Below are 25,587 nucleotides of genomic sequence, written 5' to 3'. Positions count from 1 at the left end.
TAGGCCAGCTGCTTTTGGGTGGTGCAGATTTCTGTCTCTAATTGACCACCAGTTCCTCTTTTTCTGGACCTGCAAGTTTTTTCGTTTTCTGAGCCTAGTATGTGCTCTTCCACTTTGCTGAATGCAAAAGGTTTTCAAGGTGCCAGGGTGACCAAAGCAAGCAGAGCTAAGGGAGGAAGCTGGGGGTGTCTGGACTTGACTGTATGTTTTCAGCCAATCCCTGACCATGGTAGACGTGCTACAGAGGATGTCCAGTCTCCTAGAAATTCAGGTCCATTTGAGACCAATACAAGATCATTCTCAGGGAGCCTAGTCCCAAGTGCTACTCAGCCAGACCAGTACCTTCCCCAGGAATGCCCCAGAGCTCACCTGGCAGTGGCTGAATTTTCTAGGTTCTTCTACATCTGCTCACCTCTAATCTGCATTAGGTTTCTTTTTCTCAGCTGCTGATAGCATTTACATTTCCTCTTCTGTGCCCAGCGTTGCAAATTTTAGGTCGTTAGCAAAGATAAAATGTCAACAGTTCCCCATCCCAGCAGATTGTATCTTGTATCTTTGCTATTCTAAGATTCTGGGCTAATATCCACTTATCAGTGAGTACATATCATGTGAGTCCAATGGAATAGAATTGAAGACCCAGAAATGAACCCACACACCGAGGGTCACGTGATCTTTGACAAGGGAGCTAAAACCATCTAGTGGAAAAAAACAGCATTTTCAACAAATGGTGCTAGCATAACTGGTAGTTATCATGTAGAAGAATGCAAATTGATCCATTCCTATCTCCTTGTACTAAGGTCAAATCTAAGTGGATTAAGGAACTGCACATAAAGCCAGAGACACTGAAACTTATAGAGGAGAAAGTGGGGAAAAGCCTCAAAGAGATGGGCACAGGGGAAAAATTCCTGAACAGAACAGCAATGGCTTGTACTGTAAGATCAAGAATTGACAAATGGGACCTCATAAAATTGCAAAGCTTCTGTAAGCAAAAGACACCGTCAATAAGACAAAAAGGCCACCAACAGATTGGGAAAGGATCTTTACCTATCCTAAATCAGATAGGGGACTAATATCCAATATATATAAAGAACTCAAGAAGGTGGACTCCAGAAAATCAAATAACCCCATGAAAAAATGGGGCTCAGAGCTAAACAAAGAATTCTCACCTGAGGCATACTGAATGGCTGAGAAGCACCTGAAAGAAATGTTCAGCGTCCTTAATCATCAGGGAAATGCAAATCAAAACAACCCTGAGATTCCACCTCACACCAGTCAGAATGGCTAAGATCAAAAATTCAGGTGACAGCAGATGCTGGCGAGGATGTGGAGAAAGAGGAACACTCCTCCATTGTTGGTGGGATTGCAAGCTTGTACAACCACTCTGGAAATCAATCTGGCGGTTCCTCAGAAAATTGGACATAGTACTACTGGAGGATCCAGCAATACCTCTCCTGGGCATATATCCAGAAGATGTTCCAACTGGTAAAAAAGACACATGCTCCACTATTTTCATAGCAGCCTTATTTATAATAGCCAGAAGCTGGAAAGAACCCAGATGCCCCTCAGCAGAGGAATGGATACAGAAAATGTGGTACATTTACACAATGGAGTACTACTCAGCTATTAAAAAGAATGAATTTATGAAATTTCTAGGCAAATGGAGTGAGGTAACCCAATCACAAAAGAACTCACATGATATGTACTCACTGACAAGTAGATATTAGCCCAGAAACTTAGAATACCCAAGATATAAGATACAATTTGCAAAACACATGAAACTCAGGGAAGAACGAAGACCAAGGTGTGGACACGTTGCCCCTTCTTAGAATTGGGAACAAAACACCCATGGAAGGAGTTACAGAGACAATGTTTAGAGCTGAGACAAAAGAATCGACCATCTAGAGACTGCCACATCCCGGGATCCATCCCATAATCAGCCTCCAAACGCTGACACCATTGCATACACAAGCAAGATTTTGCTGACAGGAGCCTGATATAGCTGTCTCTTGTGAGACTATGCCTAGCAAACACATAAGTGGATGTTCACAGTCAGATATTGGATGGATCACAGAGCCCCCAGTGGAGGAGCTAGAGAAAGGACCCAAGGAGCTAAAGGGATGGAACCCTACAGGTGGAACAACAATATGAACTAACCAGTACCCACCAGAGCTCGTTTCTCTAGCTGCCTATGTATCAGAAGATGGCCGAGTAGGCCATCAGTGGAAAGAGAGGCCCATTGGTCCTGCAAACTTTATATGCCTCAGTACAGGGGAAGAAGTGGGAGTGGGGGGGGGTTGGGGGACTTTTTGGATAGCATTGAAAATGTAAATGAGGAAAATACCCAATTAAAAAAAATTTAAAAAAAGAAAAGAAAAAACCCCAGCATTCTCAACAAATGGTGCTGGTTCAACTAGTGGTCAACATGTAGAAGAATGCAAATTGACCCATTCTTTTTTTTTTTTTTTTTTTTTTTTTTTTGGTTTTTCGAGGCAGGGTTTCTCTGTGTAGCCTTGGCTGTCCTGGAACTCACGATGTAGACCAGGCTGGCCTCGAACTCAGAAATCCGCCTACCTCTGCCTCCCGAGTGCTGGGATTAAAGGCGTGTGCCACCACGCCCGGCTAAATTGACCCATTCTTATCTCCCTGTACAAAGCTCAAATCAAAGTAAATCAAGGACCTCCACATAAAACCAGATACACTAAAATTAATAGAAAAGAGAGTGGGGAAGAGACTAGAACAGAACACATGAGCCCAGGGAAATTTTCCTGAACAGAACAACAATAGCTTATGCTCTAAGATCAAGAATTGAAAAACGGGACCACATAAAATTGCAAAGCTTCTATAAAGAAAAAGACTCTGCCAATAAGACAGACAAACACTGCCAATGATAACTGACAGATTGGGAAAGGATCTTTACCAATCCTAAATCTGATCGGGGACTAATAGCCAATATATATAAAGAACTCAAGAAGTTAGACTCTAGAAAACCAAATAACCCTATTAATAAATGGGAGACAGAGCGAAACAGAGAATTCTCAACTGAGGAAACTTGAATGGCTGAGAAGTACCTAAAGGAACATGCAACATCCTTAGTCATCAGCGAAATGCAAATCAAAACAACCCTGAGATTCTACCTCATACCAGTCAGAATGGCTAAGATCAAAAACTCTGGTGACAACAGATGCTGGCAAGGATGTGGAGGAAGAGGAACACTCTTCCATTGCTGGTGGGATTGCAAGCTGTTACAACCAATCTTGAAACCAATCTGGCAGTGTGGAAAGCCGTGCAGCGAGCAGCGAGCAATCGCTGTGGAGAGCCATGCGCATGCCGCGAGCAATCACCATTATAAGATGGCGCTGGCCTCCACTGTGACAAACTAGTAAACAAGCCTTGTGCGCAAGTGCGAGAGTGAACTCACTCCTAGTCACTGCCCATTCTCAGGGTGTAATAGTGGTGTGATGGGCGAGCAACGAATCAAGAGCTGTCACGCCACATCAGGTGCTGAAACGTCATGGCTGAGTGCTATATAAGGGACTCCATTTTCTGGGGTCGGGATCTTCCTGAGAAGTAAGCAATAAAGCTTTGCCGCAGAAGATTCCGGTTGTCCTGAGTGTGTTCTTGCCGGCAGGGACAAAAGCTCGGGATAAGTGGCGCCGAAGACCCGGGGACTTTATACCATCACACCGGCCAAGGAAGATCCCTCGTTCGCGGGGCAGAACCAGAACTGCGGGACACTACAGCTCTGCAAGGTAAGTATAGTCTTGAAATTTCTCCAGAGTTAGATGCCCTTTTGATTGTTTGCACAGCGATTGCACTTTCCCTTTTGGTTTCGTTTTGCTTCCACCACTGGAACTGCTGACTGGTTCCCAGTCGCAGTCAGGCTCGGACAGCACCTGGACAGTGCCTGGACAGTGATTAGTTTCAGTCACGGTCAGGACTGGATAGCGGCAGTATGGGAATTTCTCACTCTGTAGTAGTGGCGTTAAGGTCGGTCCTGAAGCAGTGTGGCCTAAAAATCGCCACTAAGAGTATAGAGGCATTTGTCAGGGAGGTAGACCGTGTGGCACCATGGTATGCTTGCTCAGGTTCGTTAACTGTCACTTCTTGGGATAAACTGAAAGGAGATCTAGTTAGGGAACAGCAGAACGGCAAACTTAAAGCAGGGATCATGCCGTTATGGAAATTGGTGAGATCGTGCTTAACAGATGAGGATTGTCAGCAGATGGTAGAAGCAGGGCAGAAGATTTTGGACGAAATTCAAGACAGTCTATCAGAGGCAGAGTGGGGAGAGAGATTGAAAGTTGGGACGAAACAAGGTGCACCGAAGAATTTAGGCCTTTCTACGGGCCTTGAGCCCGAGGAAAAGAGATACAAAGGAAAGAATGCCTTGGGAGAGATTAGAAAAAGGGATGGAAAGGGAGAGAAGAAGAGAGAAAGAACTGGAGAGGCACATAAGGAAAGGAGCCTCTACCCGCCATTAGATGAGTTTAAGGCACTAGCTGTCAGTAGCTCAGAATTGGATAAGGAACTTAGCTCCTCTGAGGAGACAGACTTAGAGGAAGAAAGATACCAGCCAGATGAAAGACGAGCTAATCAGTTACAGAATAACATAAAGAAAGCAAAAGTAGCTAGAGACAAATGTCAAATCACTATGCGATCTTCAGATCCGCAACCTCTGGGTCCTAGTACACCTCCGCCCTACGTGCAGAGGTATCAATCAGACTCATTCATTTCAAAAGAGGAACAGAGAAAAGTGCAGCAAGCGTTCCCAGTCTTCGAATGCGCAGAGGGTGGACGCGTTCATGCCCCAGTGGAGTATATACAGATTAAAGAATTAGCAGAGTCAGTTCGTAACTATGGAGTCAATGCCAACTTTACTGTAGCCCAAGTCGAAAGGCTTGCGACTCTGGCAATGACCCCTGGCGATTGGATGACCGTAGTAAAAGCCGCATCTCCTAACGTGGGAATGTATTTAGAATGGAAAGCTTTGTGGCAAGACTCCTGCCAAGCACAGGCAAGGGCCAATGCCAATGTTGAAGGAGACCAAGGAACATGGACTTTTGAGTTGCTTACAGGTCAGGGACAACACGCTAATAACCAGACAAATTACCATTGGGGAGCTTATGCTCAGATATCAGCTGCTGCAGTTAAGACATGGAAGGCACTCTCTAAGAAGGGAGAGGCAAGTGGGCATTTGACCAAGATCACCCAGGGCACACAGGAGTCATTCTCAGATTTTGTGGCTAGAATGACAGAAGCGGCAGGGAGAAATTTTGGGGATCCAGAAACAGCTATGCCTTTAATTGAACAGTTGATCTATGAACAGGCTACCCAGGAATGCAGGGCGGCTATTACACCTAGAAAGAGCAAGGGACTGCAGGACTGGTTGAAGGTTTGTCGTGAACTTGGAGGGCCACTCACTATTGCAGGTTTAGCAGCTGCCATTCTACAAGGGCAAAAACACCCTGACATGGCTGAGTTCAAACTCTGCTATAATTGTGGCAAACCGGGACATTTAAAAAAGGACTGTAGAGCCCTTGTCAAAAGGAGAGCACCAGGACTGTGTACTAAGTGTGGAAAAGGATATCATTGGGCTAGAGATTGTCGTTCAGTCAGGGACATTCGAGGCAGGCCCCTGCAGCCAGGATTCCCTCAAGCAGTAGATAATGAGACCATTCCAAAAAACCAGTACAGGGCCCTCAGGTCTCAGGGCCCGAAAACATATGGGACCTCGACAGGCAAAAGGTGGACCCCACAGTCCGCAGGGCAACAGAAGGATCAGCTGGGTTGGACCTCCGTACCACCACCCGATTCATGCTAATGCCCCAAATGGGGGTACAGCCTATTCCCACTGACTATAAAGGACCTCTGCCATCCGGGAGTGTTGGCCTAATATTGGGCCGGGCCTCCCTTACCTTACAAGGTCTTATTGTTCACCCTGGAGTCGTAGATCAAGACTATGAAGGGGAACTTCAAGTTCTCTGTTCCTGTCCTCAGGGTGTCTTTTCTATTTCACAAGGGGATAGAATAGCTCAGTTAATAATTTTGCCAAGCCTACATGGCTGTTTTCCTTCCTCTGGTGTCCCTCGAGCTACCAGAGGGATTGGTTCTACTGGAAATGATTCTGCTTACTTAGTGATGCCTCTTGACTCCAGGCCATTCTTAGAATTAGTTATAGAAGGAAAACAATTTAAAGGGATTTTAGACACAGGAGCAGATAAAAGTATCCTGTCTTCCCAATGGTGGCCAAAAACTTGGCCCGTTACTCAGTCATCACGTTCTTTGCAAGGTTTAGGTTATTAGTCCTGTCCCACTATTAGTTCCCGTTCTTTGAGCTGGACAGCTCCTGAAGGTCAAACAGGACGATTCACTCCCTATGTTTTACCACTCCCAGTAAATCTCTGGGGGAGAGACATCTTACAGGCACTAGGATTGACCTTGACTAATGAATACTCGCCACAAGCTGTTCAAATAATGAAGAAAATGGGCTATAAAGAAGGAAGGGGATTAGGGAAAGGAGAGCAGGGTAAACTTGAACCTATCCCTCAAAAAGGTAATAATGGGAGACAAGGTTTGGGTTTTTTCTAGGGGCCGTTGAGGGCTCCATGCCCATACCATGGCTTACAGAGGAAGTTGTATGGGTTCCTCAATGGCCTCTCTCCTCTGAAAAGTTAGAAGCAGCTACAAAACTAATTTCTGAACAGCTACGCTTGGGTCATTTAGAGCCCTCTACCTCACCCTGGAATACACCTATTTTCGTAATTAAGAAAAAATCTGGCAAATGGCGCTTATTACATGATCTTAGAGCTATTAATGCACAAATGCGTCTATTTGGACCAGTTCAGCGAGGGCTACCATTGCTTTCTGCCTTACCCAAAAATTGGGAAATTATAATTATAGATATTAAAGATTGCTTTTTCTCTATACCTTTATGCCCTCAAGATAGGCAAAGATTTGCATTTACCATCCCAGCCATTAATCATTTAGAACCGGATCAAAGATACCAATGGAAGGTCCTACCTCAGGGGATGGCGAATAGCCCCACCATGTGTCAACTGTATGTGCAATTGGCACTTAAGTCAGTTAGAGAGCATTTTCCATCATTACAGGTGATAATTTATATGGATGACATTTTGATTTGCCATAAAAATTCACAGTTATTGCAAGATGCATACCCTATATTAATAAAAACGTTAGGGCAATGGGGATTGCAGGTGGCCACTGAAAAGGTGCAAGTTGCTCGAATGGGAGCCTTCCTAGGGTCACTCATTTATCCTGACAAAATTGTTCCTCAAAAATTAGAGATTCGCAAAGATCAACTACATACCTTGAATGATTTCCAAAAATTGCTAGGAGATATTAATTGGCTAAGACCATTTTTGAAAATTCCATCAGCAGAATTAAAGCCCTTATTTGACATATTAGAGGGAGATACCCACATCTCCTCCCACAGAGCACTTACCCCAGCTGCATGTCAAGCTTTACAAACGATAGAAAAGGCCTTACAAGATGCTCAATTACAACGCATTGAGGAGTCAAAATCATTTGAATTGTGCATATTAAAAACTGCACAGTTACCAACAGCAGTCTTATGGCAAAAAGGACCCTTATTGTGGGTCCATCCTAATGCTTCCCCTGCAAAAATCATTGAGTGGTATCCTAATGCAATTGCTCAACTTGCACTTAGGGGGATAAAAGCAGCTATTACTTATTTTGGGAAAGAACCTCATATGCTAATCGTACCTTATACTTCTGCTCAAGTTCAAACCCTGGCAGCAACAACTAACGATTGGGCAGTCTTGGTTGCCTCTTATTCAGGACAAATTGATAATCATTATCCAAAACATCCAATTTTACAATTTGCCTTAAGCCAAGCCATAGTGTTTCCAGTAATAACAGCCAAACACCCACTTCCGGATGGGGTAGTAGTGTATACAGATGGATCCAAATCTGGCATAGGTGCATATGTAGTAAATGGCCAAGTAACATCTAAACAATATAATGAGACATCACCCCAGATTGTAGAGTGTTTGGTAGTTCTAGAAGTCCTTGAAACTTTTCCGGGACCACTCAATATTGTATCTGACTCTTCATATGTGGTCAATGCAGTTAATATGCTTGAAGTTGCTGGCTTAATTAGACCTTCTAGCAAGCTTGCTCACATTTTTCAGCAAATTCAGTCAGCCTTGTTACATAGAAGACATCTTGTGTATATTACTAATGTTAGGGCTCATTCTGGCCTTCCTGGCCCCATGTCTCATGGAAATGACTTGGCAGACAAAGCTACTAGAATCGTGGCTGCTGCTCTGTCCTCGCAGTCAGAGGCTGCAAGGGAGTTTCATAAACGCTTCCACGTGATGGCTGAAACATTACACCGCCGTTTCACTTTAACCAGGAAAGAAGCTCGTGACATTGTCAACCAATGTCAAAACTGTTGTCAATTTCTGCCTACTCCTCATGTAGGGGTAAACCCCCGAGGCATCAGACCATTACAGGTCTGGCAAATGGATGTCACTCATATTTCCTCCTTTGGAAGAAATCAATATTTACATGTTTCCATTGACACCTGCTCTGGTGTTATGTTTGCTACACCTTTAACAAGTGAGAAAGCCTCTCATGTTATACAGCACTGTTTAGAAGCATGGAGTGCTTGGGGCAAGCCCACAATTCTTAAAATTGATAATGGGCCAGCATATACCTCTACTAAATTTCAGCAATTTTGTCATCAAATGGATGTCACTCACTTGACTGGCCTTCCTTATAATCCTCAAGGACAAGGCATTGTGGAACGTGCTCACCGTACACTTAAGTCTTATCTCATAAAACAAAAAAGGGGAGTTGATGAGACTCTGCCCTCAGTGCCAAGAGTAGCTGTATCTATGGCACTCTTTACACTCAATTTCTTGAATCTTGACGAGCAAGGTCGCTCTGCAGCTGATCGACATAGCTCAGACCCTGATAGACCAAAAGAAATGGTCAAATGGAAGGATGTCTTAACTGGTCTGTGGAAAGGCCCGGATCCTATTTTGATAAGATCCAGGGGAGCTGTTTGTGTTTTTCCACAGAGTGAAGACAACCCATTTTGGCTGCCGGAACGACTCACCCGCAAGATATTCATCAAGGATGGTGCAGAAGATGCTGACCTCCCGAGGACTGCTCCTGATCCTGACAATGCTGAACTTGTCTCAGGTTCCTAGTATGAGGGGCGAACAGAGATGGGCCATTCTTTCGACTTTCCCTAAACCAATGCCAGTTCGCCATAATGCTATAGTTTTTCCAAAATTCTTTACTACTAATAAAACATTAGATTTGCCATATCTACCCTATGATCCCACCCGAGCACCATTAGGGGAAAATCACTCTTTATTAGAACAGGGTTCTTTATGTTTTCAAATGAATGGACCAGGAAAATGTATCAACCTCACAGCTCGAGCTTTGGGGAAGTTTAATGAGCACCGAGGAGGTTGGGTAAGCACAACCCAAGATACTTCCAACGCAGATATAACCTTTACAAATCGGACCTTTTGGCAGGAGGCAATTTGGGTTAATGGTACATTTCTACCACCTAACTTTTCAGACAAAGAACGTCCCCACCAACCAAAAATAGCCCCTCATTGTAGCTTGGAAGATGAAGGGCTGATACTGCCTTGGTCTGATTGTCAATCCTCCATCACTCGTTGGGCAGATCAGAGTAAAACCTTTTCCTTTTCTCCCAACATGATAGATGATCCAGAGAAGGAATTTGTTATGAAAGAGGGACTTTTCATACAGGACTTTAGAATGCATCCCTTTCACAAGTGGGTGCTTTGTGGAGTCAATGGCAGTTGTACAGAACTCAATCCTTTGATCTTTATCCAGGGAGGAGCAGTTGGAAAGGCTTCTTTTACTGGCATCTCAAGATTTGCTCAGTATTGGGGAATACATGCTGCCTCCCAGGATTCTTATGGATATACTAATACCAGTGTAGAGATCACTGGGTTCAATAAAACTTTGGTAAACCAGATTAATTATCCATCTACCCCAGTCTGTGTTTACCCCCCTTTCTTGTTTATTCTTTCAAATGATTCATTTGAAGTCTGTTCCAATGATTCTTGTTGGATTTCTCAATGTTGGGACATAACAAAGAACACCCGTGCCATGGTAGCACGGATCCCATGTTGGATCCCGGTTCCGGTGGAAACACCCTCCACTTTATCCCTGTTTCGACAAAAAAGAGATTTTGGAATTACTGCTGCCGTGATCATAGCAATTTCAGCCAGTGCAGCTGCTGCTACAGCTGCAGGGTATGCTATGGTTAGTACGGTTCAATCAGGCACAAAATTAAATCAGCTTTCAGCAGATCTGGCTGATGCCATCACTGTCCAAACTTCTGCTAGTACCAAGTTAAAGGGAGGGCTGATGATATTGAATCAGCGCCTTGACTTGGCAGAAGAACAGATAGGAGTTCTATACCAGATGGCCCAGTTGGGTTGTGAAAGAAAACTGGAAGCTCTGTGTATTACCAGTGTCCAATATGAAAATTTTACTTATGCAGCTAATCTGTCTAGACAGCTTTCCTTGTATCTTGCAGGAAATTGGTCTGAGGGATTCGATGAGACTCTTGAGGCCCTGAGGGTGGCAGTTTTAAAGATCAACTCAACGCGAGTGGACCTGTCATTGACAGAGGGCCTCTCCTCCTGGATTTCATCTGCATTTTCTTATTTTAAGGAATGGGTGGGGGTGGGTTTATTTGGTGTTGCCACCTGCTGTGGACTTGTGTTCATGCTCTGGTTGGTTTGCAAGCTCAGAACCCAACAAACACGTGACAAGGTTGTGATAGCTCAAGCACTTGCTGCCATTGAGCAAGGCGCCTCCCCCGAAATCTGGCTATCTATGCTCAAAAATTAGTTGACATTGATGGCTGGCCTCTTTTGTAGAGTTCGCCATAGGTCATTTAGTAGTTACTGTCACATAGCACTGCGGTATCCAGGGACAGGCAACTTTCCTCATGCACAGATCATCCTAAGACACGGGGCCCAGTAGCGATAGGGTTACCCTATGACAGGAAAAGGCTGTGACATTGGAGGAACGACCTAAGACAGGAGCCACAGCGGATGGGCATAATTACACAGACCTAGTCCAGCCTCAATTTAATAAAATAAAAAGGGGGAGATGTGGAAAGCCGTACAGCGAGCAGCGAGCAATCGCTGTGGAGAGCCATGCGCATGCCGCGAGCAATCACCATTATAAGATGGCGCTGGCCTCCGCTGTGACAAACTAGTAAACAAGCCTTGTGCGCAAGTGCGAGAGTGAACTCACTCCTAGTCACTGCCCATTCTCAGGGTGTAATAGTGGTGTGATGGGCGAGCAACGAATCAAGAGCTGTCACGCCACATCAGGTGCTGAAACGTCATGGCTGAGTGCTATATAAGGGACTCCATTTTCTGGGGTCGGGATCTTCCTGAGAAGTAAGCAATAAAGCTTTGCCGCAGAAGATTCCGGTTGTCCTGAGTGTGTTCTTGCCGGCGGGGACAAAAGCTCGGGATATGGCAGTTCCAGTACTACCTGAGGGCCCAGCTATACCTCTCCTGGGCATATATCCAGAAGATGCTCCAACATGTAATAAGGGTACATGCTCCACTATGTTCATATTAGCCATATTTATAATAGCCAGATGCTGGAAACAACCCAGATGCCCCTCAATAGAGAAATGGATACAGAAAATATACACAATGGAATGCTATTCAGCTATTAAAAAATGACTTCATGAAATTCTTAGGCAAATGGATGGAACTTAAAATATTATCCTGAGTGAGGTAACTAGTCAGCTAGTCATACATTGTCTACTTAGGCAAAATGTCCTAGCCCCCACCCCCTGCCTTCTGCACTTGTTTTTCCTATAAGAAGCTTGCCCTAAGAGCAAAGCAGCATCACAGCCCGCTCCTGAGTTGGTCCTGCAATCCTGATTGATCAGCCTCGGTGTGTGCATTCAATAAACTATCCCTGTCTATTTGAGTAGGTGTTTGTGTGGTTTGTGCGGTGATTCCTGTACCTGAACAAAGATACACTTAGTCTCTGAAGAGAAGTAAAGTAGGAGGAAGAGAGATATTTGGATTATTCACAGAAAGTACCATTTGTTTATAAAACTCTCTTTTTAAAGAGATAGTAAGATGAAGCTTTCAATATTATTTACTATTTAAATTGTCAATGGTTAAAAAGTAAAGTTGAGAGGATAGGAAAAATACTTCTTCTTTAATGAATATACCTAGAGTATATTAAAAGTCATTTCATTAGAGCAATAACTATGCAGAATTTTTTAAAATCTCAAACAATGAAGGTAAAGTTAGTTTAAAGAAGGAAGCAGCCATGTTTGAAAGTGATGCTTAATTGAGTTGCAGACAAAGTGATGAATCAGAGAAAGATTTGACAGAATAGGATGTGGCCAACTCTCATGAGAACACAAAGGAAAGAGAGGTGACATAAGAGGGTAATAAAATTAAAGAATATTAATATTCTGTAGATACGACCTTATGCTGGAAATTAGTACAGTGGCAATTTTTCCTTAACCATCTGTTCCCAAAATAACCACATAGAGACTTTCTAATACTTGAAAGCCTTAGGCCTCAGCTAGGCAGATTCTTTAGCTCATTCATCTCAATTAACCCACCCATCTAGATCCATCCAGTCATGTGCCTAGTAATACCTTTCAGGCCTGAGATTACATCCATCTCCTCCCATATCTCCTGGCAAAAGGCCTTTCCTGCTTCTCTTTCTTCTTCCTAGAGTCCTCTATCCCTCCCACCTTCCACTTCCTGCCCAGCTAATTAAAGAAAATCAGAAAATGCCTTAGAAGGTAGGTGAGGAAGGACAGAGACACAGTTTCACACAGTGTATCCCGGTGATATGGTGTTCTCTTCTTTAATACTCTGAATCCTGGAGCCTAGAGAGATGGCTCAGCAATTAAGAACACAGCAGCTCTTCCAGAGGACCCAGGTTCAATTCCTAGCACACACATAGAAGCTCACAACTGCCTATAACTCTACCCCAGGAACTAGTATACCCACACACAGACATATTTTTAAGCAAAACACCAATGAACACAAAAATCAGAAATAATAAATATAAAAATATACAAATAAAGATAGTTTCTTTAAAATGATTAAAACAAAACAAAACAACTGAGTTCTTCTGCCAGAAGAAAAGCTATCAAGGAGTTTCTTTCTTTCTGTGGGCATTTGACCATGTCAGTTTTGTGACATCTTAATTACCATCACTAGCACTATTTCCTGCTTGGTGCCTACCTTCTGACATAAAAGCAAGAAACCAGTGGCTCAGTTTGCAGAGGGGAACACTGAGGAAACACCTCCATAGCTAAACAGAGAAACCCTGTGGAATAAAGGGATTTTTTTTGGTTTTTGTTTTGTTTGTTTTGTTTTTATTAGTTTTTTTTCTTTTGATGAAAAATCAAGTGTTGTTTTGGCATAAATTTGTTTATGGAAACTCAGGTCAGATCCATCTAACCAAGTCTGTGATCTTCAGCAAACTCAATACCATTTCTACTTCTATGGCTCAATGAGACTCCAGAAATTATGTGTGGTGACACTGCCTGTATTGTTTTAATTGTTTTATATATAGGAGCATTTTGGATATCCTGGGTCATTTGTGATTTCACATGAATAACAATATTTAAGAATATTTCCTGGGGACTGAAGAGATGGCACAGTGGTTAAGAGCACTGGCTGTTCTTTGTGGTGTCTTGAGTCCTGGAGTTTAATTCTCAGAAACATGGATGTTCACAGCCATCTATAATGGCATTCAATTCCCTCTTCTGGCATACATGAAGACAGATCCCCCAAATATATATATATATATATATATATATATATATATATATATATTTCATAAAATAGGCAGACTATACTCTTATGAAATAGCCTATACACACACACACACACACACACACACACACACACACACACATATATTTCCACTGTTTCCTGCATGACTGGCCTAGAATTTGCAGCCATACCTCCTCTACCTCTGCAGTAGAGTGCTGAGATTACAGAATCATCCAGCTCTGCTATGTAAATAGTATTTTAAATCACATAAACACTAAACTTTTAGCAGGAACATGAAAAGTGGCTGTAATGAAATTTTATTTTGGAAAAAAAAAAAAAAGCCCATCGGTAAGGAAGCATGCTGCAGAATACAGTACCAAAAGGAGCTTGTTATTTGCTCTGGTGCCAACAACTGTGGGGCAGGAGCCATGACAGGAAAGCCCTGGAGTGTGGATTCCCTCCAGGAGACCTAACAGAACTGGAAGTCTTCTCCACCAATTGTTGGCAACAGATAGACCACAATACAGCATGCCTTGCTCCAAGACAGAGGTCTGCAGATACTCTGTGGGCACCATGCTGAGGGCTATTCCAGGTGTATGCTAGACTGACAGCATTGGCTTGCTTCCCTAAACTCTTCTGAGAACTAAACCTCTGGTTTCCTGTTTCCAGGACAGAAAGGAGGAGCCAAGATGCCAGGACTGCTGTGGACTCTGCAAGAATCAGTTGCCCAAGATGCATCTGTCACCCAGTTATAACACCTGGGTATCAAGGCACAGGCAGGCCATGGCTGATGGTTTTCCCAGGTGGTACACAAACAGGCTGAGCCCCTGTGGTTCTTCCTGCTCTATCAACCTCACAGACATTGCACTATGTGGGTTCCATAGTGCAAAGAATTCTCAGCAGAAGGAGGTAAATAGCTAAGGCTTCCTCAGTTTCTCTGTTGCAGTTTTTCTGTATTGCAAAGTTTAGGACAGTTGTGCTTGCGTAGCATCTTGGTGTGCTAGGGCAGGGCCTTCTGCAGCCAGGTGGCTCTGCATTTTAAAACTCTATCAGCCAGCTACACCAGGAAATCCTGGTTGCCAACCCTCTACCCACCCACCCACCCCCCCAAAAAAAAACAAAACAAAACAACAACAACAACAAAAATAAAACACCCCGAGGGCATGCTGGGGTGGGGAACTATTGAAATTTTATCATTGCTAAAGACTGAAAATTTGCAAAGCTGGGCACAGAAGAGGAAATGTAAATGCTGTCAGCAGCTGAGAAAAAGAAACCTAATGCAGATCAGGGCTGAGCAGATGTAGAAGAACCTAGAAAATTCAGCCACTGCCAGGTGAGCTCTGGGGCATTCCTGGGGAAGGTACTGGTCTGGCTGAGTAGCACTTGGGACTAGGCTCCCTGAGAATGATCTTGTACTGGTCTCAAATGGACCTGAATTTCTAGGGGACTGGACGTCCTCTGTAGCATGTCCACCATGGTCAGGGATTGGCTGAAAACACACAGTCAAGTCCAGACACCCCCAGCTTCCTCCCTTAGCTCTGCTTGCTTTGGTCACCCTGGCACCTGAAGACCTTTTGCATTCAGCAAAGTGGAAGAGCACATACTAGGCTCAAAAAACTTGAAGAAACTTGCAGGTCCAGAAAAAGAGAAACTGGTGGTCATTTAGAGACAGAAATCTGCACCACCCAAAAGCAGCTGGCCTAGTTCTGAGATCCTTGGAGCTAAGAGCCTTGAATCTCCACCCTGGATGAATGTCAATTCCAGATTGAAGCCATCCTTAGCTGGGATGGGTGGTGGGCAGGTGGATGGGGGATACAAAGAGGGGATGACAGTAAGACAGCAATCCAGGCAGCAAAACCTGGTATTTGTCTGCTTGAGTCAGGACTTAGCATGGCTGGGCAATCACACTCCAGGATACATCTGGACATGAGGGCTTGTGGTACTCCTCCAGCCAGGGATAGGTTATGGAGGACATTCCCTGCTCACCAAATCTGGCAACTCCACACCCAGCAGGGCACTTGCACTAGTTAAGCAAAAGGCAACTGAATTAAAAGGGAGCTGTAAAGTAGACAGAGTGTAAGCAGCAGCAGAATCAATCCCATCTCTGCCAAGACCCAGTTTCTGATTCAGGATCCTGAACTTCAGAAGAAACTAAGTATTTCTCTTGGTGTAGACATTGAACCGTGGTCATGGGTAAGTGTTGGAAGACTCAAACCCAGGTTTAGGTTTTAAACTTTAAGAACATCTTTGTCACAGAGTTGAATTTCTGCTTTTACCCTTGTTTGTTCCTCTTTGAGACAGTCCCCATACCTTAAAACAAATTTCAACTGAAAATGTCAGTTGAAGCTCCATTATGAAAGAAAATACATATGTTTTGTAATCAAGGCCAATGTTTAAAAGGCAGACATACTCTCTAGTACTAGGACAGTATTCCATACAGAGGATGAATATTTATTCAAAGGTGGACTCTCCACAAACAACACTGCCTTTTAAGACCACCAAGCATTTATTTATAAAACTGGCTTTAGAGGATTGAGTCTGAATTCAGAAGAATGTGTTTTATTCATTTTAATTTATTTTATTTTTTGATAAAGGATCTCTCTTTATCACCCTGGCTGTCCTGGCAGCATCTATGTTACCAGGCTGCCCTTGCACTAAAGAGTTTCTTTTCTCCTGCTGACGGTGGGGTGCTTGGATTAAAAATGTGCACCACCAAGCCTGGCTCAAAAAGTTTGATTGTTTTAAATTTTGGTATTTTTGAAATTAAAATATAATTATCTTAGTTTCCTGCCTTTCTCTCCCCCCACCCCCGTCCATCCCCTTCTATGTGCCCCTGTGGTAGCAGCTTCTCTCTGTGTATTTGTAGAATATATGTGCTGTTTTGCATGTTTGTGTGTGTATGTACTATATGTGGTCTGTTTGTATGTGTATTGCTAATATACAAATACAACCTGATTAGTCTGCACAATGTCCCTAGTATATACTTGATTTCAAGGCGGATCACTTGGTTTTGAATAATCAGTTTGGAAGTTCTTCCCTGAGGAAAACTGTTTCTCTTGCTCTTAAATTACTTGGTTGTATGTTTTTTGTTTCTCTTTCATTATTTTTTTTTTACGTTAGTTAGGTAGTTTTTCTAGGCCCCATAAACTTCCCCACTTCCAGGTCTGAATCTCTGTGTTCTCCTTGCTCAGTCTCCCTGTTGGCAGCCACATTGCTGAGACTGCAGTGGAGCAGCAAAAGTTGAATTTATATTAGAAGGAACTGCTTTAATATAGGGGTAGAGCTTTTTGTTGGTGTTGTTTTGTAAATGACTGACTTTATTCAAAACCTCACTTTTTATCAAACACATATTTTTGTTTAGAGCTTGGACTTTTTTACATGAAATATTGACTCTACATTAAGTAGATTGATATTTTATTCAAATGATGAGGAGTTTTTGTACAGGTTGAATATTTATTTAAGGAAGGACTTAATAATAACTCCAGAAATTAGTGATTGACAATCATGCTAATGATGTCAACTAAAAGCTTTAAGTCCTTTTTATTTTCATTTTTGAAAAAAATTTACTAGATATTTTCTTTATTGGCATTTCAAATGTTATCCCCTTTACTGGTTTCCCCTCAGAAAACCCCCTATCCTCTCCTCCCTTCCCCTGCTTCTATGAGGGTGTCCCCCCACCTACCCACTCCCACTTCCCCTTCATGGCACTCCCCTACACTGGGGCATTGAGCCTAACAGGACCAAGGCCCTCTTCTCCCATTGGTACCCAACAAGGCCATCCACTGCTACATATGCACCTAGAGCCATGGGTCCCTCCATGTATAGTCTTTGGTTGGTGGTTTAGTCCCTGGGAGCTCTAGAGTTCTGGATGGTTCATATTGTTGTTCATCCTATGGAGCTGCAAACCCCTTTAGCTCCTTGGGTCCTTTTCTCTAACTCCCTTGCTCACTCAGTCTAATATTTGGCTGTGAGCATCCACCTTTCTATTTGTCAGGCTCTGGCAAAGCCTCACAGGGGACAGCTATATCAGGCTCCTGTCAGCAAGCACTTCTTGGCATCTGCAATAGTGTGTGGGGTTGGTAACTATATGGGATGGATCTCCAGGTGGGTCACTTTCTGGTTGGCTCTTCCTTCAGTCTCTGTTCCACAATTTGTCCCTATATCTCTTTCCATGGGTATTTTGTTCCCCCTTCTAAGAAGGATTGAAGTATCTACACTTTGGTCTTCCTTCTTCTTGAGCTTCATGTAGTATGTGAATTGTATCTTGAGTATTCAGAATTTTGAGGCTAATATCCACTTATCTGTGAGTGCATACCATGTGTATTATTTTGTGATTGAGTTACCTCACTCAGGATGATATTTTCTAGTTCCATCCATTTGCCTAAGAATTTCATGAAGTCATTGTTTTTAATAGCTGAGTAGTACTCCATTGTGTAAATGTATCACATTTTCTGTATTCATTCCTCTGTTGAAGGAGTCTGGGTTCTTTCCAGCTTCTGGCTATTATAAATAAGGCTGCTATGAATATAGTGGAGCATGTGTGCATGTTATATGTTAGAGCATCTTTTGGGTATATGCCCAGGAGTGGGTCCCCAGGTCATACTATGTTCAATTTTCTGAGGAACCACCAGACTGATTTCCAGAGAATTTGTATCAACTTACAATGCAACCAAAAATGGAGGAATGATCCTCTTTCTCCATTTCCTCTCCAGCATCTGCTGTCACCTGAGTTTTCAATCTTAGCCATTCTGACTGCTGTGAGGTGGAATCTCAGGGTTGTTTTGATTTGCATTTTGCTGATGACTACGAATATTGAACATTTCTCTAGGTGATTCTCAGCCATTTGAGAAACTGAATGCCTCATACTCCTCAATTGAGAATTCTTTGTTTAGCTCTGCATCCCATTTTTAATAGGGTTATTTGGTTCTCTGGAGTCTAATATCTTGAGTTCTTTGACTATATTGGATAATAGACCTCTATCACATGTAGGGTTGGTAAAGATCTTTCCCAAGTCTGTTGGTTGCTGTTTTGTCCTATTGCCCATGTCCTTTGCCTTACAGAAGCTTTGCAATTTTATGAGGTCCCATTTTTCAATTCTTGATCTTAGAGCATAAGCCGTTGGTGTTCTTTTCAGGAATTTTTCCCCCTCTGTCCATGTATTTGAGACTCTTCCCCAGTTTCTCTTCTATTAGTTTCAGTGTATCTGGTTTCATGTGGAGTTCCTTGATCCACTTGGACTTGAGCTTTGTACAAGGAGATAAGAATGGATCAATTTGCCTTCTTCTACATGATAACTGACAGTTGAACCAGCAGCAATTGTTGAGAATGCTGTCTTTTTTCTACTGGATGGTTTTAGAATCATTGTCAAAGATCAAGTGACCATAGGTGAGTGGGTTCATATGGGGGTCCTCAATTCTGAAAAATATGGAATGTCTCATGAATTTGCCTGTCGTGCTTTCGAGGGGTGATGCGAATCTTCTCTGTATTGCTCCAATTTTAGTGTATGTGCTGCCAAAGCAAGCACAGTCTTTTTTATTGATGGACATATAAAGAACAGTCTTGTGCCTCTGAAAAGTCAATGAAAAACAAGCTCAGAAGCACAAAATTTTTAAAGGCAGAACCACAAACTTATATCAAAATTAGATAATGATCAGGAAAACCTTGAAACATTCATTGGCATTATTTTTGTCAATTAACTTTTACCTATATCTTTCTTGTTAATTTAAGCTGCTTTAGTTCTTTTGGTGACTGAAGGCATTTGGATCATGGTCAAGGACAAAAAAAAATCTCAAATGTGTGCACATTGAAGGGTGGGGTAGAGGGGTGAGAACTGTCTGGGCAAAGCAAATTGAGTCAGAATAGGGTGGTGAGACCTTAGATATATTCCATTAAATAAGCTGATTTTTCATGAACATGAATGATTCTTACAGATTCAGTATTTATTTACAAACTTTTAATGTGAATAACTGATTTCATAAAAAATTTAGCCTTCCTGAGAAGGATCAACTTCTCATTTAGATCATGAAGGGGATGAAAGTGAAGGCTGGATTTATACTGGGAAGTTTCAAGTTGTTTCCTTGGCCTACCAGTTTAACTTCACACATTAGCACATTAAAGTCCAAAGAACACTAGTTTTATTCAGAACCTGGTTGTCTCCATTTTCCTGATCAGTGTAATGTCCCAGGAGACACCATCAACAGTTGAAAACAAATGTTTTGAGGCAAGATACTGCATCCTGGAGCAGTGACAAGCATCTCTTGAGAATGGAATTTTGCACCTGAACTATGGAAACTTCTTGGGGCCATTCTTGTAGATGCCACACTAGGCTGGAGAAGATCATGGAGCCTGCAGTGCACTAGAGCCTGTAAAGACTTCTCTGGATATCATAGCCTATCTTCTTCTCTGGTGTGATCTTTGTACCCTACCCATAGCCTACTTTCCAGTCCTAAGTTCTGTCTACATTTTGGGCATAGTAAAAAGCTCTGTGCTATCCTTTTCTTTGTTCCCATTTTGGAAAAAAATCCATTCTTTTAGGATGATATTTAGATTGTAAACATTTGGTTTTCTTCTAAAAGTATTTTTAATCCATCTTCCCACAAAATAATATTTTTGCACATAGACACACACACACACACACACACACACACACACACACACACACACGCAGAGAGAGAGAGAGAGAGAGAGAGAGAGAGAGAGATTGGAGCTTCTTTCTGTCTTCCCTCCTACCTATCTTCCTTCCGTCCTTCCTTCCTTCCTTCCTTCCTTCCTTCCTTCCTTCCTTCCTTCCTTCCTTTTTTTTTCTTTCTTTTTAATTAGGATCTCTTGATGTGTCCCAGGGTATCTGTCCTTAAACACACATGTAGATCAGGCTGGCTTCTGGACTCAAGAGTACTGAGGTCAAAGTCATGTACCACAACACCACTCAGAATGATTTATGTTTTTATTCTAATGTCTTCTTTATTTTGTTCTTTTAGAGAAATTATTGAAAGCATATATATGAAAGAAGCAGAGAGTAGCATTGTGTTTCCTGCATACAGCCATCCCTAAGAAGGCCCCAAGTTAGTCTTTCAAATGACTCTAAAATTACAAACTGAACATTTCTAGAATCTGAATGTTACCATTTCTATGGATGAATCAGAAGTTATATATATATATACATACACACATATATATGTGTGTATGTATATATATATTAAAACAGCTATTTTCAAAAAATGAATTACAAATGAAATTAAAATTTTAAATATGAAAAAGAAAAAATGAAAAACAAAGAAAAACAGCAATTCTATATCCTGTATTTTATAGCCTTGATTTTTAAATCTCATAAATGTCAACTATGTTTTGTAAAAGTTCCAGGGGATCAGAAACTCTCTTTAGGGATCTGCAGGAATCAGGCACACATTTGGTACACAGATACATCTGCATGCAATATACCAGTATGCATTAAATAAACAAATAAAACAAATCAAAATACGCTTGTAGGGGCTAGAGGTAGAAAGTCAGTAGTTAAGAGTACAAAATAATGTGCAGAGGACCCAGGTTTAGTTCCTATCATGCATGTGGACACTCACCACATTTTAGTGTATCTGAAGCACTGGAGAGCTCTGTGGGCACCATGCACAAACATTATGAACCCACATAAATGCAGGAAATACTCATACATATAAGATAAAAACAAAAGTATCTCTTTAAAATATAGAATATCCTTAAATTTAAAATAAAGTATAGTACACATTTAAGATAGCATTTCCTCTAATAAAATGACTTTATTATATAGGTATATTTTGTTAGGATGATGATTTTGAGGATAAAACATTTTAACATTTTAAAAGGAAATAACATTTAAAACATCGTGTTACTAACCTGTCATCTCAACATTGTACAAAACTATATAAACGTTATCAGATATTGGCTACACTAAGCAAACATTGAAACCATACAGCATTAAAAAAACAAAACAAAACAAATAATAAACAACAACATACAGACAAATACAAACTTAACACAGAGCCTCTCAAGTGATAGTTGAAAAGATCTAGTTCACATAAAAACTGCCAATATATTTTAAAATATCTATGTGAAAGAAAGCTTTCCACAGAGAAGGAAATTTTCTTATACAAGAAATGAACACAGCTGTGACTGAGATTTGGTGCAGACACCAATTTAGTGGTCTGGGGGCATGGGTAGGATGCCTTAGGTGACTTGCCAGACTTAAAACATGCCTTTTACTGAGGCACCCTGTTATTCACAAACCTTAGTATTTGCATGAATTTCCACCATTTCAAAATGATGGCGAGCAGAGAGATCAAGAAAACAAAATGAAATTGGTTCTGGATCACATCTCCTGCATACTGGATCCAAGGGACCCCAGGGGTCCCATCCAGGGTATTCTCCATCCTTTCTGGACCATATGTTTACAATGGATCCGACTACAGCCTCCCTGGAAAAGTCTGGTTCTATCTGAAAACGAAAGCACCTGGAAACAAAATCAACTATGCTGTTATCAATCAAGGTCAGATTCAGCCTCTGCCTGCTGATAGCACAGGGGAACTTGACTTGGCTGACACTAGTCCCAGCCACTAGTGAGCCAGGATCAGACAACTTAAAGCTCAGGTACTGCATATTGGTTATATGGGAGAGGTGCATTCCTGGGGACATAGTGCCCACTGCTGCAGAAGTTGCTGGCCTGGATTTGCATACAGAGCTGCAGGTCTCTGAAAATGAATGATTCTAGTTTAGGACTTTCATTGTCTCCTGCTCCCCTATTGATATGGAAAAGTCATGGGGTGCAGTAAACATTGACTTATCCAGGACCACAAGGCTGGAGTAAAATCAGGCTGGCCAGTGAGAGTGGTAAGTCATCAGGCCTCTGTCTTAGGCTGTTTGTGACTGGATCAAGAGCATCCCAGGGAAATATGGAGGAGGCCTCCTTATAAAGTATGAGTAGAGAGATGTCATCCAATAGGGTATGGAGGTCGCCATCTCTGAATCCCCAAAACCTAAAGCCAGACCTGCTTTCCCATTGCAAGTTGTATTATGGTTGCCTTGCCCCCTTCCTGGCCTTTTCCTGAATCCTAGAAACCAGCGATCTTGGCTGAAACCAGTGTCTCAGAAAACATGTCCCACAACCCAAAACATTCCCCATGAAATCATTTATCAAAAGATTTAAGAAATGACAGGGAGCATGGAATACAAATCTTTTTGTTTCTTTATTGTCAAGCAGGGGGGCTGCACTGTAGATAGCAGGGAATAGAGAGGTTTAGGCACAGAACCTCTTTGACACAGATCTCTCTCTCTCTCTCTCTCTCTCTCTCTCTCTAAAACGCCAGAAAGGTGCCAGCTGCTCTCTAAGGCACTGTGGAACAAAATCTGGTAAGCGGTTTGAAATCACCATCGGATTTCTTCCGTAGTCGCAGGGTGCCCCGGAACACATAACTACTTAACTACATGAACACACAGCTTTACTGATGGCCGATGGCTCGAAATCTGCTTATCAGAAAAAATGGGACCAATGATTTTTCTGCCTTTAGAAAAACCGGGAGAGGGAGAGGCCTAGTAAACAAACAGATACCCTGACAATTGCATCACATTCCCTGCTTACTCGCTAAGGGAACAGTGGGTTTTGCCCAGAATCCCATTGGAACCTGCCTGGCATAATTCGATCCAGGTCTCAACACCGAAGTACAATCACTTACAAAATCACGGGGAAAAAATCGCATGCTGTGTTTCTAATCACTGTCGGATTTCGTTAGTAGTCTGCTGAGTGCTGAAAGCAATTTGTCTATTTGGCTGAAAACCTAAATTTACCGACTGCCAATGGCTTGAAATTTCGGCTTTTCTGCCTTTAGAAACACCAGGGCTTGCCTTGCATCGCCTTGCATCCTTACTGTGGGAATAGTGGGCTTGCCCAGAATCCCACCGAAGCCTGCCTGGTAGAATCTCATTCTGGTCGCAACACAAAAGTACAATCTCGTGCCAAATCAGGAGGAATAAAAACATCACTTATGGTGTTTCTATACACCATTGGATTTCATCTGCTGAGCGCTGAACAGAACTTGGCTCTTTGGACATTTAACCGGCTGAAAATGTAACTTTGCTGATGACTGACTGCAAAAATAATCGGATCATTGGTTTTTCAGCGTTTAGAAACACTGGGATGTCAAGAAGCAGAGTAAACAAAGAGAAACTCCAGAGATCGCATCACAGCATCACACCACCTGCTTACTCCTAATAGGAACAGTGGCTTTCCACAGAATCCCACCTGAGCCTGCTGGCAGAGTCTGATCCCTGTTGCAACTCAAACGAACAATCACGTACAAAAACCCCAGGGAAAAAAACTCACGAAACAAAATTGTGTATCTAGGTTTGATGTCGCCATCGGATTTCAGCTCCACACTATTGAGAGCCAAGAAGAATTTATCTGGTCGAATAACTTAGGCTGCTTGCTCACAGCAGATACCCTGGAGGCCACCTCAGAAAACATGGCTATCAATAGGACAGCAGACCAGGACAGCGCCTGGGACAAAGCCCTTTATCTTGAAAACCTGAAGCCAGACTGGCCTTCCCATTGCAGATCGAATTGCCATCGTCCCCTTCCAGGCCTTTCCATGAATCCTAGAAACCAGCGATCCTGTCTGCAATCAGTGCCTTGGTAAACAGACACAACCCCAAACATTCCATTTGAGATTATTTATTAAAGAATTAAGAATTAAAGAATTAAGAATTAATTAATTAATTAAGAATTAAGATTATTTATTAAAGAATTAAGAAATGAAACGGACCATCGAATACAAATCACTGCTTCTTTAGTGTGGAAGCAGGGGACCTGCACTGAATGTCACTGGCTTCAGGGAATGAAGAGGGCACAGCTCCTCTTTGACAGGGAAAACTCTCACTATAAAAGGCCAGAAAGGTGCCTGCTGCTCTCTAAGGCTCACTGCTGCCACTGTCTGGCGGGAACAAGCCCCAGAACAGGCGGCTTAGAGAGCTAGGAATGCGCTCAAAGAGTCATGGCAAAGTCCAGAGTCTACTTCTCCAATTTCTGAAGGCTGGTCGCTCACACTCTGTGGAGCAACTCCCGCCACAGGTCCCCGCATCCTTTGCGTCATCGCTATGGTGGGGCGCTCTGGAACAGGACCAGGGCTGCATTGCTACTGTGAGTGATTCTTCTGCAGCATCCTCCCAGGTTCCCAGAGTGGTGGGTTTCTCTGGCTGTTCCTCCTGGATGGCGCCCACAGAGTCAGGAATGCTGGGATCTGAGGTGCTCTGGATCCTGCAAGAGTCGGTCCTGGGGTAGATTCCCGCGAAGTCATTCATCCATACTGGAAGTGGTTGTTCCTGGTAGTCACAGCCATCTTTGGAAGAGATCACGCCAAGGACTGGATAGAAAGGGAGAGGCCAGGGACCGCGGTCCTCTGAAAAACTGGGGAGCAGAGGTGGCTGGGCTTCTTGCACCGGAGGGACGGAATCCCAGGCCTGCTTCACTTGCACTGACCAGAAATTGGACTCCATTCCACGTTGCAGCAAGTGAATCCAGAAGACAGCAGGGAGTGCACCAGTGCAGGCAGAACAGTCTTCTGTAGGTTCCCTGCGCTGGGTATTTGTAGTCTTCGAGGAGGGCGGGGTCAGGTGAATTGGGAAATTCTCCCCGCTGAAAAATTCCGTTTTGTTTTGTTTTGTTTTGTTTTGTTTTGTTTTGTTTTGTTTTGTTTTGTTTTGTTTTTGACAAACCTCCGAATGAAATTGGGAAACGAAAGAAATCGGACGA

The 25,587-nt window shown here is 42.7% G+C and overlaps 1 non-coding gene and 1 pseudogene across 1 annotated transcript; both read right to left on the bottom strand.

Moving 5' to 3' along the window:
• Positions 1 to 19,235: 19,235 nt before the first annotated feature.
• LOC115030269 (U6 spliceosomal RNA) lies at positions 19,236 to 19,341 on the bottom strand. Its single transcript, XR_003835856.2, has one exon. It is a non-coding gene; the product is annotated as a U6 spliceosomal RNA (small nuclear RNA).
• A 5,405-nt stretch (positions 19,342 to 24,746) lies between these two features.
• On the bottom strand, positions 24,747 to 25,331 carry LOC147000831 (annexin-2 receptor-like; annotated as a pseudogene).
• Between the last annotated feature and the right edge of the window lie 256 nt (positions 25,332 to 25,587).

The sequence above is a fragment of the Mus caroli genome, unplaced genomic scaffold (assembly GCF_978045245.1).
Source record: "Mus caroli unplaced genomic scaffold, Mus_caroli_1 scaffold_15, whole genome shotgun sequence".
NCBI classification, from domain to species: domain Eukaryota; kingdom Metazoa; phylum Chordata; class Mammalia; order Rodentia; family Muridae; genus Mus; species Mus caroli.
This window is presented reverse-complemented; position numbering and strand designations above follow the sequence as displayed.